The sequence below is a fragment of the Helicoverpa armigera genome, chromosome 1 (assembly GCF_030705265.1).
Source record: "Helicoverpa armigera isolate CAAS_96S chromosome 1, ASM3070526v1, whole genome shotgun sequence".
NCBI classification, from domain to species: Eukaryota; Metazoa; Arthropoda; class Insecta; order Lepidoptera; family Noctuidae; genus Helicoverpa; species Helicoverpa armigera.
In genome coordinates, this window is record NC_087120.1 from 5,226,694 (window position 1) to 5,246,674 (window position 19,981).

The window sequence follows — 19,981 nt, forward strand, 5'->3', positions numbered from 1 at the left end:
TTACCACATCACCCATACATTAAGAAATCTCAGCTTCTTGGCACACTTCATTCCCGTACTGTCTTTTGAAAGGTTCAGCAAAAAATACTTACTTCTTCTATCTCGCTCACACTTATCAACAATTTGCTATCACCCTCTCTGTCGCTACCGTTACTAAACTCTAGAATGCATATAAAAAATACACGGCTCGTCTGTTCGTTTCCCTTTTGAAAATGGAATATCGGATAGATGATTTAATGGCTTTTTTTCATATAACCACATCGAATTTCGTAATAACAACCTGGGTAAGGAAGGTCAATATTATACATTGGCTTTTGATTATACATTGGCTTTTGACGATGTTGTACCAAAAGTTAATCAAAGCTGAAAGGTAAATATTTCATGTTACGTACCATATTTGAGTAGGCTTTGTCAATGTTGACGTTGTTTGTCAAACTCGTGCTAGTCGGAGCGAATATTCCGAAAATACTTCGGTGTAAAATCACCTAGCTGTCCATACACCAAGTTAATTTCAACTCGAACTCCATTCACACACGTATTTCGTGGAATCATAAAATCCGAGCATCACCTTAAACGATTCCGCAAAACGTCAATACTATTGTTCCTGGGACTTCTTAGAAATGTATAACATTGCAACTTCATTGAACTATCGTAAGTAATGAATACTGTCTGGCTGACCAGAGAATCTCACGAGTGTACTGTGTATCCTACAATTTCTACTCGAACTAAAACAAAAGAACATCTTTGAAAATAATAAAAAAAAAAACACTCCCTATTTTCCATTTGTAAACGTAAACATCTCGACTAATATAAAACAAAGAAAACTTAGCGAGCATGTATTAGTAGGATGAAACACTTAAGTTATAATATCTTATAACCTAGAGTTTAGGCTACCTATTGGTACAAAGGTAAGCGCAACTAGGTAGTTGCTATTTAGGCATAGGAAGAACTTTCAACCGATTACTTACTTGAAAAAGACCCAGCCAGCTAATATGTCTAATTCTTGTTTTTATGTGTCCGGAATCCGTTAGCAGAAATAAAATAATCTGATCTAAGATATGTCACTGGGGTCAGTTTTCAGCATTGTTTTGTTCAGTCTCGAAAGACGAGAAGTAACGATTCTTTGCTGTAAGTGCTGTAAGCGGAGACTTATGGACGAGCACTGAGCGTTTCAGTGTCACAGGGTTAGGAATTTACTCGTGTGAATACGTACTTACAGTTTGCTACTTGCGAACTCAATACTTGTAGAAGACGCATTGAAAAATGTTGTATGTATTTTATGTCTGTAATACTTTAAGATACCTACCTAAGCACAACTTTCACGCAACGCTTGTAGACTGAATTATTGGGATTTGGGGCCATAGAAGGCGGTGAAAGACTTCAGGGGGGCGTTTCAGGCCGGGGGCGTTAGCAACGAGGGTAACATTAGAGGCGGAGCTGAAAATCTCATAAAACACTGAAGACTTAGGGGGCTGAGCCCAATCGTCCCTCGCTATAACACCCCAGTTGCGTAGAACACGCATGGTGACGTAAAAATCCATAATATGCTTCACAGCAATAAAAATAAACTACTTTTTGTTACAAAAGTTATTAGGCCAAGGTTTCAAAGTCTTAAGAAAAGTTTCATAAAACGTGTTATTCGAGTGTAATGATGCAACTGGCCCTTGGAACTGTTGTAGCGTCTGTCATTGATTTAGTGTTAACATGACATATCGGTCAACTAGACAATGACAGCTGTCAAGAAAACGTCAGTTGAAAAAAAAATGTTTAAAAAAATCATTAGGCACAAAAAAGAATGTATTTCATATATACAATAGTAGCAGTTACAATACCGTGCGTAATTTAAAACGTTTACGCATATTATGTCAGTAGCCTTATAAGGGAGACGTTTACAAATTTTACTACGATGTTACGATTCCGTGGGAGTGTGTTAGCCGGCGCGAGCGCGTGTGGGAGGGGTCTTCGCAAATTGTTCAACGAACGTTGCTTTTTGAATTGATTTGCATTGCGGTTGACCTGTAGTCGAAATATTAGCAAGTTTTTTTTTTTTATTTTGTTATTTTATTTTTATGGCTATCAAAATCATGCACATTCAACATTCTACTAATCGAATTTTGTAAAGAATGTTTCAAGATATAGATAGCCAGTCGTGGTCATCCTCCCAAAAGGGATAAACACATTCTTTTAACCGCAAATCCGCCCGCAAACCCTTATCATTGTTGTCCTGACCAATAGAAAGCTCACACTGAAAGAAAACGCCCACCGCTCCATTTTCAGGCGTGAAGAGTTTAATACCTATTGTATAAAAAAACTGATACATACTAATAGCCTTAAATATTCATTACGGTAATAAAATTGTTATATTCTTTTATAATTATAATTGTTTAATGTTTTATTCTAAGCTTATGAAAATATGTTTTATAAAATATGATGTTTATAGAATTTATTAATTATAATAATAACGTTTGTTTTCACAGCATCGTCTTGAATCACCGTACTAAAATTAGCTCGTTTTAAGTACAAGTAGACGCATTTAGATTTGCACAACAGCTTGTTTTTGGCATAGTCAATCAATTATACCTAATTATTAAGTTGCAAAAATTTATATCAAATGCAAACTGAATATCTATGTATCACAGTATAGGTGTTATTCATATTCTATAATCAGTACTATCAATTCCGCTGTGCCTACGACTACGCAATGCTCCTGTATCAGTACTCCCAATAACATCTTACAAAATACCTTCGAAAAACGCTAACAATTCTCGCAAATGCATTTCTCATGATACTGTTTCGCATTCCTACGCACTACGGGGATTCAATGAAACATACGTATCTAAGATCTCATTCATAAAAGCGATAGCTTAGCGAATAGTTGCCACTCCTACACAAACACATTATAAAGGTACCTGTTGCGAACGCACACAGGCGCAACAACAGGTTCAAAATACCTTGGTGGGGGTGACTGTGTGAACCGGAGTTTCATGCACGTTGGTGTACTGTGGATGAACGGTCTTGATACTTGAGAGAAATATTTTTTATATAAAATTAATATTTGTTTACTAATGTTTTTTTTTTGTTTTTGTTTCAGGTAAGAATCATAAATAAGCAAGCAACCGAAGGAATAAACGTCTATGTACTTGCAGAAAATAATGTAAGTAGCTAATGTAAGATTAAGTTCAAAATGACTTTTTGACAAAAACTTTAAAGTTGCGGAAGTACAATATTAAAGGATATAATGAATTTCAAACGAAACATTTAACAAATCATCCTATTTTGCAAGCCACGATCAAAACTACAGAGTCACAGTTCTCATCTTACGTGAGTTGCCGCCGGGTCACCCAATATCCCTGACAGATGCTGTGCCAGGACGAAACTTTAGAAAGAAAAAGCTGCACTTTTTTCTATAGCCATCTCACTCATTTCACAAAATTCGTATCATCGAACACATGTTGCTTACTCCTTAAGGATATCCGAAGTTTTTACGAAACACCCACATCCTGAAATTTAAGCAAAAACTATGAAGTATTACCAAATGTTTGAAATTGACGACTGAAATATAGTGTGGGAAAGTGCATCGTTATCAAAGATATGTCGGCATGAGAACTTTAGAACCATTTGGTTAGACGGAAGGATATCTACTACTTTATTCTGAAAAAGGTCATCTAATACAATATAGTTCTATCGTTCAAGCAGGTTCGATATGTTTCGTTGTATTAAATTCGAATTTGGATGACAAACTTAGGTTATTCGATTGTTTAAATGTATAGGTAAGCTGATTAAAACCTGTTCTTTTTTTTCTATGATTAAAGGTTATCAGATTTTATTAGAAACCTGTGCTAAAAAATGTAGCATCAACTCGAAATAGATTGTAACGGACACATATACATTATACCTATAGGAAAGTAACTGGAACTTGCGTGTTAGAATGCTAGTAGGTACCTACTTGAATTAGTAAATAAAGATGCAATAATTTAAACAGGATCTAAGCAATAAAATTATCTTACACATGAATCCCAGACCTTCCTGATTCTATCTTACAAAATACTGTTATTTTTAAAGTCACTTTGCCGTTTTTATAATTCACGAGATCAGGAACCTCATAACATTTATGCAACCGCATTCAAGAAACACGTTCTAAGACTTTCTATAAGCATACGTATCTTCACGTTTCATCTCACAGAGAGGTAAACAGAAAGCTATATCTCCTGCCAGCATCTTGTAGCGTTGTTAAGATTATTCATGCCTTCCCAAGATGATAATAATATGATGAACTGAATTAGCGGTGTAAACCTCTCCAACATGATAATAATTCATACATGAATGATAAGATTATGAGTTTTTACAATGTCTGGTATTAAAAACGTAATGGAGTAGAGTTTTGGGTCCTGCACATACACTGAATAGGTACTTACACATATAGGTAGGCTCCTAGAAATATGCTTCATAAACAAACATTAGATTAGGGTATCAGGGACTCTGTAACTCTTTCTAACAATCCAGATGCAGCTTTATAAGTATCAAGAGCCGTTATATTAAGATGAGAAGATTAGAAATAGATACTACTAATTTAATCAAATAAATTCACACAAATCAGAAAATATCGATTTAAAATTCTAAAACGAATAAAACATCTATTTTCCTAGTATAGGTTGATGTCAACGCGAACACTATTATAATTCTGCACGCACATTATTTGCATACGATTTATTTATAACTCACGAAATTCCTCGATAAAGGTTGTTGTAATAAATATCTTTCGATGTTTTTTGTCTCCTTCTATGTTAGGACCTTTCGTGTTAATGCATATCTGACATATTTTGCCAAGCTGATTGTAAATTCTAAAAATAGCTTCAGGGAAATTCGACTTTTTTAATTCAAACTAAAATTATAACCAAAAATAACACGATTTTTAATTGGATTAGGTCTCTGATGCTTAAAAGTTTAATGCAACTGTACCTCCTGCAGTGAGCCTTAGCATTATTTTTAATGACTTTTTAATCGACTTCTTTTTCCATCTTACCTGCGAATGTTTCTTTAGTATTATATGTTGAATCCTGTATTAAAACGACTTCCAATTTATGGTTCTCGACGATATCGAACCGCCCCGATTTCATAATGCAAGTCGTAAAGATTGTTTCTTTTTTTTCAAGATATTGGAAAGAAATTAAATTAACTTTTAAAGCTAATGATTCTGTGTAATAAACTGAAGAAAGGCTGTAGTCACAAGTGTTTTAAGTAATATTTTATTAGCATATATATATACAATATACATAAATCCAAAACTAGGGCAACAAAAGTATCAAAACATGTCAAACAGCTTCATTCAACATTCACTGTGTAACCATATCAAAGAGTTTAATTTCTCAAAGTTCCATTATCTTTACCTTTCTCATTCAACTATCATAACAAAATAGATTAACTTATCTACTTTAATTTACTATAGGTAGGCATGCTAAAACAAAAACCAAAATGAGTTACAAAATAATCCTTATGTCCGCGCCCTTCTCATTACTCTCGCTGCATTCCTGATCTTTGCATACAAGCCACAAAATGTAAGAACATTAAAAATACGCGATAAAAAGTGCCGAGGACCGCGGGGGCTTAGTAAACAGGTTTCTTTGCAAATAAAACAAGTGATCATGATGTCCTCATGGAATCATAACCGGCGTCCATTGATGCCGGCTATAGAACGGGTAAAACTTGTACTGGCTTGAACTGAGCACGCAAATTTTAGTGGCGCGAACGTCATTTTTAGTTTATCGGCCATTTTTTTTTGGGTAGGTACTAATTGAATTTTGGGCGGAAATCGTGGGACCTTTTACGTAAAGAATAGCGGCTTTTTAATTAAAAAATAATTTAAATGCATGTAACTTTTTGTGTATTACAAAACCAAAAAAAAATGTGGTGGCTGTTTCCTAGCGACCTTATTTCCAAAAATTCGCGCATACTATTCGGTCATCATTTACCGTCATTTATTTACAAGTAACGTTTATTGTTTTAGAAACCGTATTAATATTAAACACCATTGGATTTTATTAGAATATATTGGAGCCGACATTGAATTTCGTGTCCATGTCCAGACAGTGCGATGCATACTAAACAATAAACATTGACTAACTACGAACGTGACAAACACACATACACTTATGTTTTTGACATACCTAAATAAATAAAACGTGTCCTATTAGATATCCATATGCAAATTGTTTTGTTGTTTTTAATGTTCTCAGAAGGAATAAATACGTATGTAAAGCTATGCGCAAAAAGCTTTGTGGAATTTAGGAATGGACATTACGGAGTTTTAACGTAAAAATTCACTCGTTGATGACTCATACGAGCATGAGAAAATACTTAATATTTAATAATTGTTTACTTAGACAAATCTTACGTCTCTTTCGTCAACCACAAAACTAAAAACAATTGCTTTAGAAAAATATAAACATTTTATTAATTGGTAACGCGTTGAAAGTCCGTCCAACCCTGCTATGTGCTCCTATACAGTCCTACCTCAGTCTTTAACTTGACATGAAGGGGCCGATAATTAAATGAACGCCATCATACGGGCACAAATGGAGTGGCCGGTTAAATGGTCTCAATGTGTTTCGACACCATTAGTACATACTTTGATAAAGTTCTATTAACCCCTGTAAGAATAAGTTATTGATAGCCAAGAGAGCCCATGATGGTTGAATAGCGACCTATATCTACGATAGGTAGATACAGTTCATTCCGATGAAGGTGATCGCCCATTTTTGGAAACCTCGCTACAAATTCGTAAGCTTATTTTAAGAAATTTCCTTTTTTCGAACTTTAAGAAAAATAGGAACAAAATAAGTTTACGGGGAAATAGAAAAGCAAAAAATCGAATCGAAATGGGAGCTGAAGTGTTTATAGCTTGGATATTCCGACCCGCCATTTTACCTAAATAGCTATACATAGCCAATTATACCTACTCGTAAAAAGCTCGATAAACTGCAGTTTTTGTAACAAAGACATTTTGCGGTTACGAATTCTATTTATTGCAACAACTGTTATTTTAATTACTACTGCGGTCGGAACTGTTCTGTTTATATTTTTAAGCATGATTTTACTTTACCTATTTATAAAAGTGAGAAATGTTGTTTGCATAAAAATGATACAGTCGACCGCATGGTCGTACTCAAACCAGCATAAGTTGACCCTTAATTATTGACCCGTGTATGCTCACCGAGATCAGATTTAAAATGGTTTTCAGTACCTAATGTAGGTATACCTACCTACCGCGTTTTTAGGGGCTGATGAAAACAAACCGCAAAAGCCAGAGCAAAACTTAAATAACAACAAGTTCTTGGTGGTTCTTTCCACTTCTCGCCGCGCCGCGCTCTTACATTTGTCCGTGCTCTTACGGCCGCTGCCGGCCGCTGCTCTTTCAGTGGGAATTGACCCTTAGTGAGATATTTTATTCACTATCCTAATTCAGCACTAAAACTGTTTCGCACATGGCTCACTTTTCCATAAAACTTTGATGACTACAGAAACATTGCAAAACATTTAGCACAATAATTAATATAAAGTAATAAATAATAATCCTAATTTACATGACACTAATGCCCGCTATATTTGAAACTAAAAAAAATGCACGGGAGGAATAGACAGACGCACAAAAAGTCTATCGAACCTATTTACTGAAACACCTCAGGGTGTAATGTCACACTTTGATTAAATTACAAAAAAGCTATCAGTATTGGTCCTCGTCTCTTTAATGTGGTCTTTCAGGCCACATTCCTAATCTAAATAATAATTACCAATTTATAAATTAATTAAAAACGTATTTTCTTTAGTGTACAAAAAAATCTAAAATACTATTCTTCCCTGTAACAAAATTATGTATTTGTGATTGGCATTAACGTACTTGAAATTCGCTTATTAGATTTTCTTTTGATTGGAAATACTTAGGTCATCTGTTACTTTTTACTACCTTTGCCAATAATGTCTTACCACTGTAAGATACTCATTTCCAACCAACGTCATAATAAAGTTTCTCGCTGTCGATTGCCGATGAAACTTGCACTGTTGCAGTTTTTTTGCAAACGCAGGCAATCAAAAATTTCCAGCCCTTTTATTCAGGTACGGAATATATATTTTTACTGCAACACAAATACCAATTAGCTCCTCATCAAGCCGAGGCTCACATCGTCGCGGGGCAACGGCCCAGGCTGCCCCGCGCACAATTTCATGCATCACTTCACCGATATTTGATTACAGGCCATCTTACGCCCTACCGCGAAGATTTCGTTGGTTCGGTATGTAGATTCACGGTTCTTTATTTTTCCGTTAAATAATATTTTAGATACCTACCTATATATCATGGTTTTCTGCAAGTCTCAAAGCTGTTGTACCTATCTACCTACTTGTGCTTGATTGCGAATTATTTCTGCGAAATTCTGTGTTAAGACTTACCTATCCACATTTTTTTATAACTTTTGGAAAGATTTACCCCAATGTTATATTAAAAATATTGTATTTGACAATCATGTAAAAACTTAAAAATATTAGGCGAATCGCTCGCCTAATGAGGCAGTGGCGAAATCTAGAACTGAATTTCACTAACGCCATCTATCACACGAGTTGAGTAAATTTATTTCACGTCATGCTAGCGCCATCTATACAAAAGCTTTCGTGGAGCTGAGCCGACGGAGCCGTTAAAGTTTAACAGCGCCATCTACCAGTTGCATACAAAACGAACATGTAACCGTGCGGCTGAGCTGTAGTAGTTCCCTGAGTATGCGATAGGTGGCGCGCTGTAAGAAGTTACACAGCAAAGATACAGATGGCGTTACTATAAATTAGTTCCAGATTTCGCCACTGCCTCATTAGGCGGGCAAATCGCCTAATTATTTCTAATAGTTCGATTTATTAGTTTTTAAGCGTTACTACAAGCCCCAAAAATTGTAATAAACACAAAAAAATATATTCCAGGCGACAATGACCTGATTTGACCTAAAACTTTTTTTATTATTTTTTTTTATATTAGCCTGTGCTGTCCCACGGCTGGGCAAAGGCCTCCCCCAAAGCCTTCCACTTTTCTTTATCCCTCGCTGCTTGACCTAAAACTGGGACGATAAAAAGTTAATACTTCTAGCATGTGGGTACTTATATATCTAACAATTTAGTTTTTTCTGGTCTAGTTAAATCATTATTAATTAAATAGTTATAAAGTAACTAAATAACTACCTTTTTACATCTGCCAGCCTACATAGCGCGCGAAATATCATTGTACCCACTAATTGCCTTATAAGGAATTCTCTCGAACCGTAACGTCGTATTAAGCTGATATTTGTATACAGAAGGTACCTACGTATAAAATAGACACAGATTTTACGTGAAATAAATGTAGATAGGTAGGTAGGTACTATTTATTATGCAACAGAGTGGGAAGAAGGCACTGCTGTTCGGAGAAATAAAATGGCGTCATTTTCGCTTGAAATATATTTTTATTCATTTAATTCCATCTCGGATAGGTAAGTACCTAGTATGGTCTAAAAATACCTACCAGAGTTCTTACCTGCCAGTCATTTTTAAAGAACGAAAAAAAGTGGCGATTGACACTCAATCCTTCTTTGTGTGAGAGGTATGTGCCCAGCAGTGGGACAATAAAAAAGGCTTATGATGATGACGATCTTTTATGTCTTATATCAGCCTAGTATCAACTGCTGAAAAACGCATAAAACTGTCATCGCGGAAGTTTATTTACAAACGTTACCTAAAAGACACAGCCAAATATTTCTATCTAAATTCTATCTTATCTCAATAAACTGGTAGCTGGTTACTTACGAGTACCTAAGCAAATACATGACATACTTAGCAAAAACTAAATGCTAAGTGCCAACACCACTAAAAGCGGATTTTAATACACGTTTCATACCGGTAAGTCTATGACATCACTTTGCATAGTTGCAAGCTACAAACCATTGGCTGATTGCATATTATTCGTTTGCAAACCCAGCTTCACGCGTTAATCTACCTTATGAACCTTATAATAGAGTCTTGTCTAGCCCAGCAATGGTTAAGCTGAGATACAACAGATTCTAACTAAATATGGAATTGATTCTATTCAATATTCATCGAAAGGAAACGAGTGGCCGCGTCATGCGAACGATTGTCCTTATTTGGCGATACGTTCGCCTGTATTTGTATTATATCGATTTGATTGATTTATCGATAAACGAATCGGATGCATCGGTTCGTTTGTGAAGTATTTTGGGAATCGTTATTTATTTGATTAGCGACGCCCCATCACTTCTTGGTATTGAATAATTAAAGGCCGACTCATAGCTTGCGTGCGACATTGGTCCTTAGAACCGAAATATGTATCTGGGCTTTTCCATAGTCCAAGTCTAAAGTCCTTTCTATGTAGCCATGACCGATGAAATGATTTGATTCATGCACATCAAAATCAATCATCTACATCTACAGCTGTCGTTAAATGAAAGGGCCGTGGAAATAGATGAGGGATCGTATAATTTTCACTTAGCTAGACTTTAAATCTCACAATGATACGCGAGACTTCTATCAAAAATCCTTGATTAAACAAAAGTTTCCCTGGGCCTTTCTGTTCTTACATAATAGGTAATCCAAAAGTAAATTAAGTACAAAACTCTGAAAAGTTCCTAAAACAGTTTTAGGTCAAAAGATCTAAACCAGTGTTAACTTTGCAATAAAGCTATAGATTTTAGGATTAAGACTACGATAACGCTTAGAACAATCTAGGTCTATTTACTTTTACTTGTAAACGGTCTGTAAACATGATTAACAGCCGAACAATTATCAGTAATAGCCAGTAAAAGTGATACTTCATAATAAATAGGTTGAAAAATCATCAATTAATTTTCTAATAGCAGAGGGCGTTCACACCTTGTAAGAAACATTGGATATAAGACTAAAATCACATGTAAGTTACTATTACGCGCTGCCCGCACAGCCTCCGTGGTGGTGGTGGTAACATCGGAATGCCATAACTCAGGCATACCACCTTAACGGTACGACAGAGCGAGACGCACATATGCGCTAGAGCAACACGCACCATCGACATGGTTGAACGACCGATCAAATAAGTTTGTACGCCGCTATCGTATACCACGTAGGTTTTATTTCTTCTAAACGTGTCGAGGGCGCATGCGCTATAGTCCGATTTCCAAGATGGCGCGTGCAATTTTCCCTGCGCACCGTTGGATGGCGCGAAACATTTATTGGCAGTTACTTTTGAAAATTAAGCCCTGAATTGCATATCTTTCAGGACACTTATGCCCGTTTTCACCAACAACCTCTTACCGTTTCCCTATCTAAAAGCTACTTTTAATAAGGACCCCTCCCAATTTGACACCTACCTAAATTCATTTTCACCACACTTGTACATGGATCCCTTAAGTAAGTGACAGATTACTAGTTCTACAAACGATAATGCAAAGTCGATATTTTATCGATAAAATGATTTTTCTGTACTTCTTAAGAAATAAACGTCTATCGAGTATATATAACTAAAGCCTGTGAGTTTTTGTTCTTGTGATGTTATTTTAATTTAACTTAAACTACATTACGCTATGTTTTATGCAATAAAACAGTAAAGAGGTTTTCTATAGGTGAAATTTTACCTATGTCATTTGCGCGTTTGTCAAATTGACTGATGTGTATGTGTACAATGTACACATACACATCAAATTAACCTCACTCTATGTACACTGTACATAGAGTGAGGTTAATTTTGGGTTTATTATTATTATTGTTGAATACATAAGTTTATTTTGGCAGAGAAAAGAAAACGAGGATAAACCTTTCTTACAGAAGAAAAAGACAAGCTAGTGAAATTGCTGACGTCTCATAGAGACACAATATTAAACAAAAAACGGATGGGACCACGAACGAAGCCAAAAACAAAGCTTGGATCCAGTCACAAATAGTTTTAATGCGACAGGAACCCTTTACAGGTAAATGTAAATAATATCTGTGTATAATAAAATAGTGTATTAAGATATTGCCGTTCAACTGTGTTCCTTGTTTTACTGTCGGCTTCATTGTATTTTTGTTCTCCATGAGTTGATGGATTTAAGTATGGGGTTATAATTATATATTTATTTAGTTTCAGGTGGTGCGAGAAATTGGAAAGACGTGTAAAAACATGCTGCGCCCAGCCCACCTCAAATTGAATTGGTGCAGGAGGATGATGATAATGTTTGGTACATCATATGAGGACTAATATTAAAATATTTGTTTACTATCTTTGTTTTAATTTATATATTTTATTATGTTCAATATTAGCCTACTTCTTGCCTCCAGAGGGTATCCCCTATCACCTAGGAGATAGGCTCCTCCATATTCACCATTTTCGAATCATTGGTATCTACTGCAGTTTTGGTATTTAAGGCCTATTCAAACCTGAGCGATATTCGCTGCCGCTGTGGGTAGAGGTAGATACCGCGCCGGTTTCGCTCAGGTATTTAGTATCAAGTATAGTTACCGGCCCGGATATTGAGCTCTCGGCGGAAGAGTGGGGATCGCTTTGCGCACTGTACACAAGGCAATAAACCAATAAATGGCTTCTGCGCAGGTGAAGGTCAGGGCTCAATATCCGTGCCGATAACTATACCGTGGCTAGAGCGACCTGAGCGATATCCACTGCAGCTGTGGGTAGAAGTACATACCGCGCGGCAGCAGCGGCATGCATCCCGAACATCAACAGTAATATTAACGCATACCCACTGGGTTTTCTCTGTCGCAGGTGGTAGCGAATACCGCTTAGGTCTGAACAGTCATATTACCGCATACCCACAGGGTTTTCTCTGCCGTAGACGGTAGCGAATACCGATAGTTGTCCCGGCCACCGCGAAACTACATCAGTGATTACCAGATTTGCATCTGTTATGATCTGTATATTTATGGACATGCAGGACTTCCTATTTTTTAATAATTCAGCGTCATCACGACCTAGCAAGTGCATTCATAGCAAGTGATAAACTATAATCTTATAAAAAAGTCATGATCATCGTACTTATTTCTCAGACATCTGCTCTTTCCGTAAGATAGGTACGTGGTCTTCTAATGATTATTATTTTACATATCCACAACCTCCACAGCTTCTAAACTTTCTAAAAGATTACGTTTCATTTTTTTTTTTGCTTTTTAAACATGGTATTTTTGGTGTTACATAACATATAAAGGTACATTTCACTATCCATCGCCAGAAACGGTTCAAAATATGTTTGTATTTTGTAATGATAATGATAGGGGTTGTTTAAGCAGGCATCAATCGGGCTCCCAAGTTTAAGTGAAATTTTTAGGTTAAAATTGACACCTAGGCTTTGGTGAAAATGAAATTCTTATTAAGTGTTCCGTAAATCCTCCCTAAATTTAGGTATTCGTTGGTGAAAACGGGCATTAATGAATTATTTATCGTTTAGAGAGGAATACCTTGAATTTACATGATTTATCATATTGCTGTGATTTTATTAGTGAATGCGTGCGTGACCCTACATAAATTATAGCCAAGTCTAAGATTCGAACACGTTTCCACTATTGCATATTGCTGCATTTCGGTCACGTGACCAGTGTGATTAAAGCTAAAGTATGACAAAATAATATATTGCTTTCTAATGGTTTGAGTACTCGTAGAGTTATTTGAATCACATTATTGCATCTCACGTTTGCAATATATTTATTGCAATTTCCTGCGCCTATACAATGTTTTAGTTAAGCTTGTTAAGCTTGGGTTGATGATAATCACTATTCGGCAATCGATTCTGTAGCTGCCTTACGAAAAGGAGGAAAAGGCAACATATGTACTGTAAAATAAGGAAACTCACAAAACAATGCTACGTGTTTAGATATCGTTAATTAAGTAACTGAAAACCCCGTTCACCTACTTGAAATATCGTCACGGTGGTCTTTGCCCTAAAATTCGTAATAACTCTATTTTGTTTTCCCACAACGCATAATCTAGAAATGTTACACTTAATAACATTTTCCTGTTCTAAACCTATAATTTTGTCAAGTCTCTCAACTATGCATAGCCATCATAACTTGGACTATCTGGGTAAAAGATTTTAGATATAAAATGGTCCAAGACACATTGGTCCTGTCGACCACACAAGATTTTTGTCGTGACAGGCGATGTGTCGTGTACATACACTAAGTAGTTACTTAAGCAGTTATTTTGATTTTAATAACGCATATTTACTTGATAATTTCAAAGTCCGAACACATTGCTTCAAATTATTTTGTTAAACAAATAACTTGCATCCTCTTCTTGATGGCCTTTGAACCAACGGCTCTTATATCATCTAGCTTCTAGAGTTCATCTGTGGTAACTTAACGTACTGTATGAATCTATTGGATACACAACAAGAATTCCTGTTTTTGTCCCAAAAACCCTAAATGCATTGTTTGACGTCTGCAAGCGCCAGTCCTCTTCATACATACGTTAGCAATTTAAAGAACCAATCTTAACGTCTTTACTCATGAAATTCTGGGGGCAAGATATCGTTCCCGTGTTGACTTCGTTTTGATCACCGAAATGCTAAGCAGTGACCGTTGCTTGCATATCAAGGCGATAGACGCAAACAAGACGTGATGCATCATTCAGACATGCGCCCTACGATCATGTAAGCAATTCAAAGGCGAGACAGACGAATGCAATTGTAATATCCGACTGTGTTTTGGAATTGTTATCGATACTTCGATACTATTACAATATAGTAGTATACCTACTATGTATGCTTCTATGCTAATTTGTCGTACGTTTGTACTCAAAATTAGGGCCTGCACCGATTTGAAAAATATCATTGGTCCCGGGTGACAAAGGTTGTATTTTTGGGGAGAGGTTTCCACGGAACGTGCGAGAAAACACCGGTTTAAGCCAGTTTATTTATAAACCCAATTACGTTGAAAAGAATCAAGGTTCAGACATCATCATGCTTAAATTATTTTTGCACATTATTGTGCTAAAGTTGCAATTCCGCAAACGATCAGCTATGTAATCAGATGCCATTTGAGTTCAGACAGTGTTGTTGCGTGTATGTATTCAATTAGGGTTATAATGAAAATGACACTCGCGTCTTGGTGGCCACGGAAACCAAATTCAGAACTTCTCAAGTAATTGAAACAAAAAGGAGTAGAAAAGCTTAATAAATAAACAGAAGCACCTAATTTAATTTTAATGCTAACGACAAAAACTCCAACACACAATCTCAAAGAAAACTCCAACAAACATTCTAACTAAACTAATTACAAGAGAAGTGGTAACCTTACGAATAAAAAACATGGAACTTTCATCACTGCTGTAATAAAATGATTTCTAGCTCCAAAACCAGTGGAACCGATTCAAAAAAGACCAACATCCAATCATGCTTCGACCTTCGAGTTACACCGAGGTCGGTACAAAACGAGTCATATATTAAAAAAGAAAGAAAAAAAGTTATCGTGCGTGAACACGGCTCGTGTCGGTCCCTTACAAATTTGTACCGGGTTGCTCGTAAAAATAAGAGCCTACGACTACACAGCGCCTGGAGCTTTGCTTTCGAAATTGCTAAACTTCACGTCTTCAGTTTAATAGAAGGCTTTTTCTTCAGTTTTATTAGGTATGGCCTGGTAATTTGCTATATTTAGCACATAAGTATTCCGCTTTTTACTTATATCAGTAGTTTATTAGGTATGTTCTAGTTTAAAAGTTATTAAATACATAGATGATCCACGTACCTAAGTGTCATGTGTAAATGGCATAAAACCCATAAGGGTCAAACTGAGCTGATAGACTTTCAAATGCAGGATGTTTTCCAATAAAATTGATATCATTTCAAAGTAAAGGAATGCATGAATTTATTCTCCAGTGTCAGTGATACACCACCAAAATTATACGTCTACGTACTATTCCTCTTCAATCATCTGATTCTTTTCAAAAGCTTCGATTTGTAATTACAAACGCGGCGCGAACAAAGAATGATACCACATCTAAACGCTGTTTTCGTATCAGAAAGAAAGAATTCATCAATATTGAACCTTAACACAGGAGCATAAGGATCAGTCATTCTGACGTAGGCGTAACTTGAGTTTGTAATCCCGAACAAAAGGTATGAAATAAACTCCCATGGTGTGTTATTATCAGATATTTTAAGGACCCTATTATAAAGTTAATAATGGTTTCAATTTTTTACAGGTATGCTTGTAACCTTAGAATATGTATCATGTCCTACGGGCATAGCATTAGGTACTAAATCTAGAGTATCCCACGTCCATAATTATTGAGTAAAGAATTTGGTGCTTATCACATCACCTTAGGCCTTTTTGAGCCTCTAAAGTCGCATATGACGTAAAATTTTGTACCATAGCAACTGCTGAATTCCAACCTTAATATTGGTTGGCTACTAGCAGGGCCTTTTTTATTTCAATTTGTAATTGCTTATTTAAATGACGTATTATATTAAAACGATACTATACATAGGTGCTGACCTACGTATAAAAATCGTTACCCCAACAAAAAATGTAACACTCGGTATTTGTTAAACTCACTACGAAAACTACTAACAAACAACCAAGGCCAGCCCCTTGGTATGGACACAAGAATTTAGCGTGTCAGCCCAAAGTTCGGAACGATAGGAAAATTTTGACACACGAAGTTGATAGTGTCGGTTGTTGGAATACGGGCAAAAGTAACACTGTAATGGCGGGCGGCGCGTGCGTCGACTAACTAACCCAACACGCTCACGTCAAAAGTCTAAGGAATTTCACTTGTATATGAGAAACAAAGATGAGGCTTTTTAGTGTACGTTGCCTAATTGAACAAGTAATGAGCAGGGCGCAGGACGGCTTCAATGCAGGTGCAACACAGAGATTTCTTAATGAAATTCCAAATTAAGAAAACTCTTATGATACAATTGCTATGATCCTTAGACTATTATTACATACATTCATTGCGCATATCATCATCTTGAGTCAAATATTAAGATCAAAACCTAACCGAATCGTTCCATTCCAAATTCATAGTTTTCGTAAACTGCTTCTAGAAGCCGAAAAGCATAAAACTGTGTATCACCTACTTACCATCCTACGCAAGAAGGGTCACCAGTGGGACGGGTTACAAGCCGCATGTTAGTGGACGACACTTAGAAAGTTCAGCTCATCCAGATATTTATGAGTGTCAAACTTAGGCGGAGATTGACACGAAATTTTGAGTGTTATGAGTGGGCCTGACGAAGGTATTGCAACATGACATGTTTGTGTTTTATTTACTGACACTAATTCAAAAAGAAAATGCTCATCTTTGCTGAAATTGAGTCTTCAGACAATGTCTTCAACAGAATAAAATTGCCATTTAATTCGAGTTTCAGCATAAAAACGATCGATCACCACCGATTTCATTTAGATGTCACGGTATCTTAGTTTTCGTCCAACATTTAAAACCCAATGCTTATAGGGGTTCTAAATCTCTTTTACAATTTGCTAAAACACAAAATTGTATGAGACTGACTGAGACCTTTTCAGTTTTGGATCTATTGTTGGCATGAAGTCTCAAAAGTGGTCTAGAAATATATTCAGATTCTATGAGAACTAAGAGTTACCTTTTATTAGAATCTTTAGTCTAGAGCTATTAGCTTAAAAAGCTTTACAATTTACAGATTATTAGTTTAGTACATGCATTGAGTGCTACAGTCTTCATTCACACAATACTCCGAAGATCTTTTATTTCAGGATGTTCATTGTCTTCATATTTATTATTACAAATGCAGCCAAGACATTTGATCTGGCCAATATTTAATTCTACGTACCAACTTGGCCTAACCAGTACTCTGCGTGCCTACACATTTTTTGCTTACCAGCCGTCATTTGAAGAGCTGATCAAACTACAGTCGGCAAGTCGAGCATCGTTTCGAGATGTGGTCTCTAATCTCCAGAATGCTCTGTTTAGTTTTGTTTTGAGTCGTGAGCGGCGAAAGAGCGAGATGCTACGATAGTGAGCGCACGACGACGCTCGCCACGACCGAAGATATCGCATCTATCTGACGTCTTGCTTACTTGTTCTTTTTTAAATTTTGATATACAGCCTTTATTGTGGTCGTTGCGTCGATATTTCGAACAGAGATAGGGTTAGGTTCGCTCGTGAATCTGCCAAGGAATTGTTGGGATGGCCTAAACCTCGTCCGGAATTTTCCAGATGTTGCTAGCGGAATCTGGTTATAGCCTCCAATAGATCTAAATATTTTTATTGTTACACAAATTGGAAACAGTATTATAGTATGGACCTTCTGCTACTGTAATAAGTATGGGTCCATCCATATACATCCTTTTTTTTTTTTCAGCGACGTAAAATCATCAAATGACCCCTCCCGCTGTGGGTTAGCAGCGGTGAGGGAGTGTCAGACTCTTACTGACTAAAATCGTCGTGTTCCGTCATAGGCCTTTTATGTACCAGGGCCGCGGTATCTCTTTCGAACAACCCGCAGCCCCGGCAGGCCTTGGCCCTGCTGGGCCCCGCTGATCCATATACATCCTTCAGTGTCTTTCAGATAAGTAACTTAGATGAGAATTCCATAAAAAAATATATGTAGTTTATAGCTGCAAAATTTTATTTCATGCTAAATACTGCTTGGAAATCTTCTTAAATTTTACACCTACTATGATCGAGTAACCTCTACCAAATACAACATGCGATCATTTCGTACTAAGACTGTTGATAATTTCTTTGATTCGCTCCAACATCGAAGGATAGAAAGTGAAACATCCAACAGGTTTTCATAGTAGGGCTTGTACGACCATGAACTTCCTGTGTGTTATTGTGTATATCCGTCATAAACTCGGACCGCTGTAGGCTACCACCTTCGTAGACTAAAACTATAACAATTAAGGGAATTACAACTGTATGCCCATAGTCATAAGGTTACGTTTTAAAAGGCAGGAGCGTGGAGTATGGGTGATGTTAAACATAAATAGACAAGTAACATTATTGTGGCTATTTTGTTAGTTCAGTGTCTCAGTGACATCGATAGTTGCATTTCCTGCATGAGGTCTAAAAATAAAATGCACAATTTATTCAAATTCCAAATAATTATAATGCTCCCATATTTCCAATGAAAATTGCTTATTTTTTGTCAATTTTAGAGTACCAAGTATCAACCTATAAATTAAAAATATCACCAAAAAATTTACCTACCACCCAAATCCAAAATGCAGTGGAAAACCATTAAAACTCAAAGTCTTGTTACCGATTGCAAGAAATGTAGATTTATAAAACTATATTTATGCAAATCAAGTGGTTACGGAGCCGTGTTCCGCGTACCCGACATTTATAAACACGAGTTTAAATATTCAGCTATCACTTAGTCTATGCAAATACTTAGGACCTCGGCTTATTATGCTCGGCACGTACCAAATGATATAATATTTTGCTGGACGACTGACGCATTCCGTATCGGGTATTTAGAACTGTTCGTTCGTTTCTGCTTAGTTAGCGATTCGAATAGAAACGAGCCTTTTGTGCTCTTTCTTCTGCGCGTGACAATTGTTTGTCTTTTAAATGCCAACTACCAAAATAATAGTTCAATAACACCAGTGTGTCTCAAAAGAGTTGGGTATAGAAAATGTCTCACGATCTAGCAATAATTTATTTAAATTGAAATCGTTAAAATAGAACATTATACAACGTATAAAATTTTAATAAACAACAACCTCTCCTATTTTATCTCTTTTTAAAACACATTAATTAGCCAAGTGATAGTTGAATGTTTGTGTAATTTTCGAACGACCGATTATGTATTTAGATGAGAAGACAATTAGAGAAACAAGAGCAATTTTTTCTATAGCATAGCTTGCAATCCGTTAAGATTTCGCTTGCGATATAGCACGAGCTTTATCGAGTGGCGCCTTTATCGAGCGCCTAAATTATTAGAATCTACTTAAAATATGTTATTCACGATAACGCGCGGTGATCGGTCTTATATCGATACGAACAGATAAG

At 36.3% G+C, this 19,981-nt stretch overlaps 1 protein-coding gene and 1 long non-coding RNA gene across 2 annotated transcripts in view; both read left to right on the forward strand.

The window, feature by feature from the left end:
* LOC110375773 (epidermal growth factor receptor) overlaps positions 1-19,981 on the forward strand; it is a 108,469-nt gene that overhangs the window by 39,409 nt on the left and 49,079 nt on the right. The window lies entirely within an intron of this gene.
* Positions 11,279-12,254, forward strand: LOC135119302 (uncharacterized). Its single transcript, XR_010278151.1, has 3 exons — positions 11,279-11,409; positions 11,824-11,966; positions 12,119-12,254. It is a non-coding gene; the product is annotated as an uncharacterized LOC135119302 (long non-coding RNA).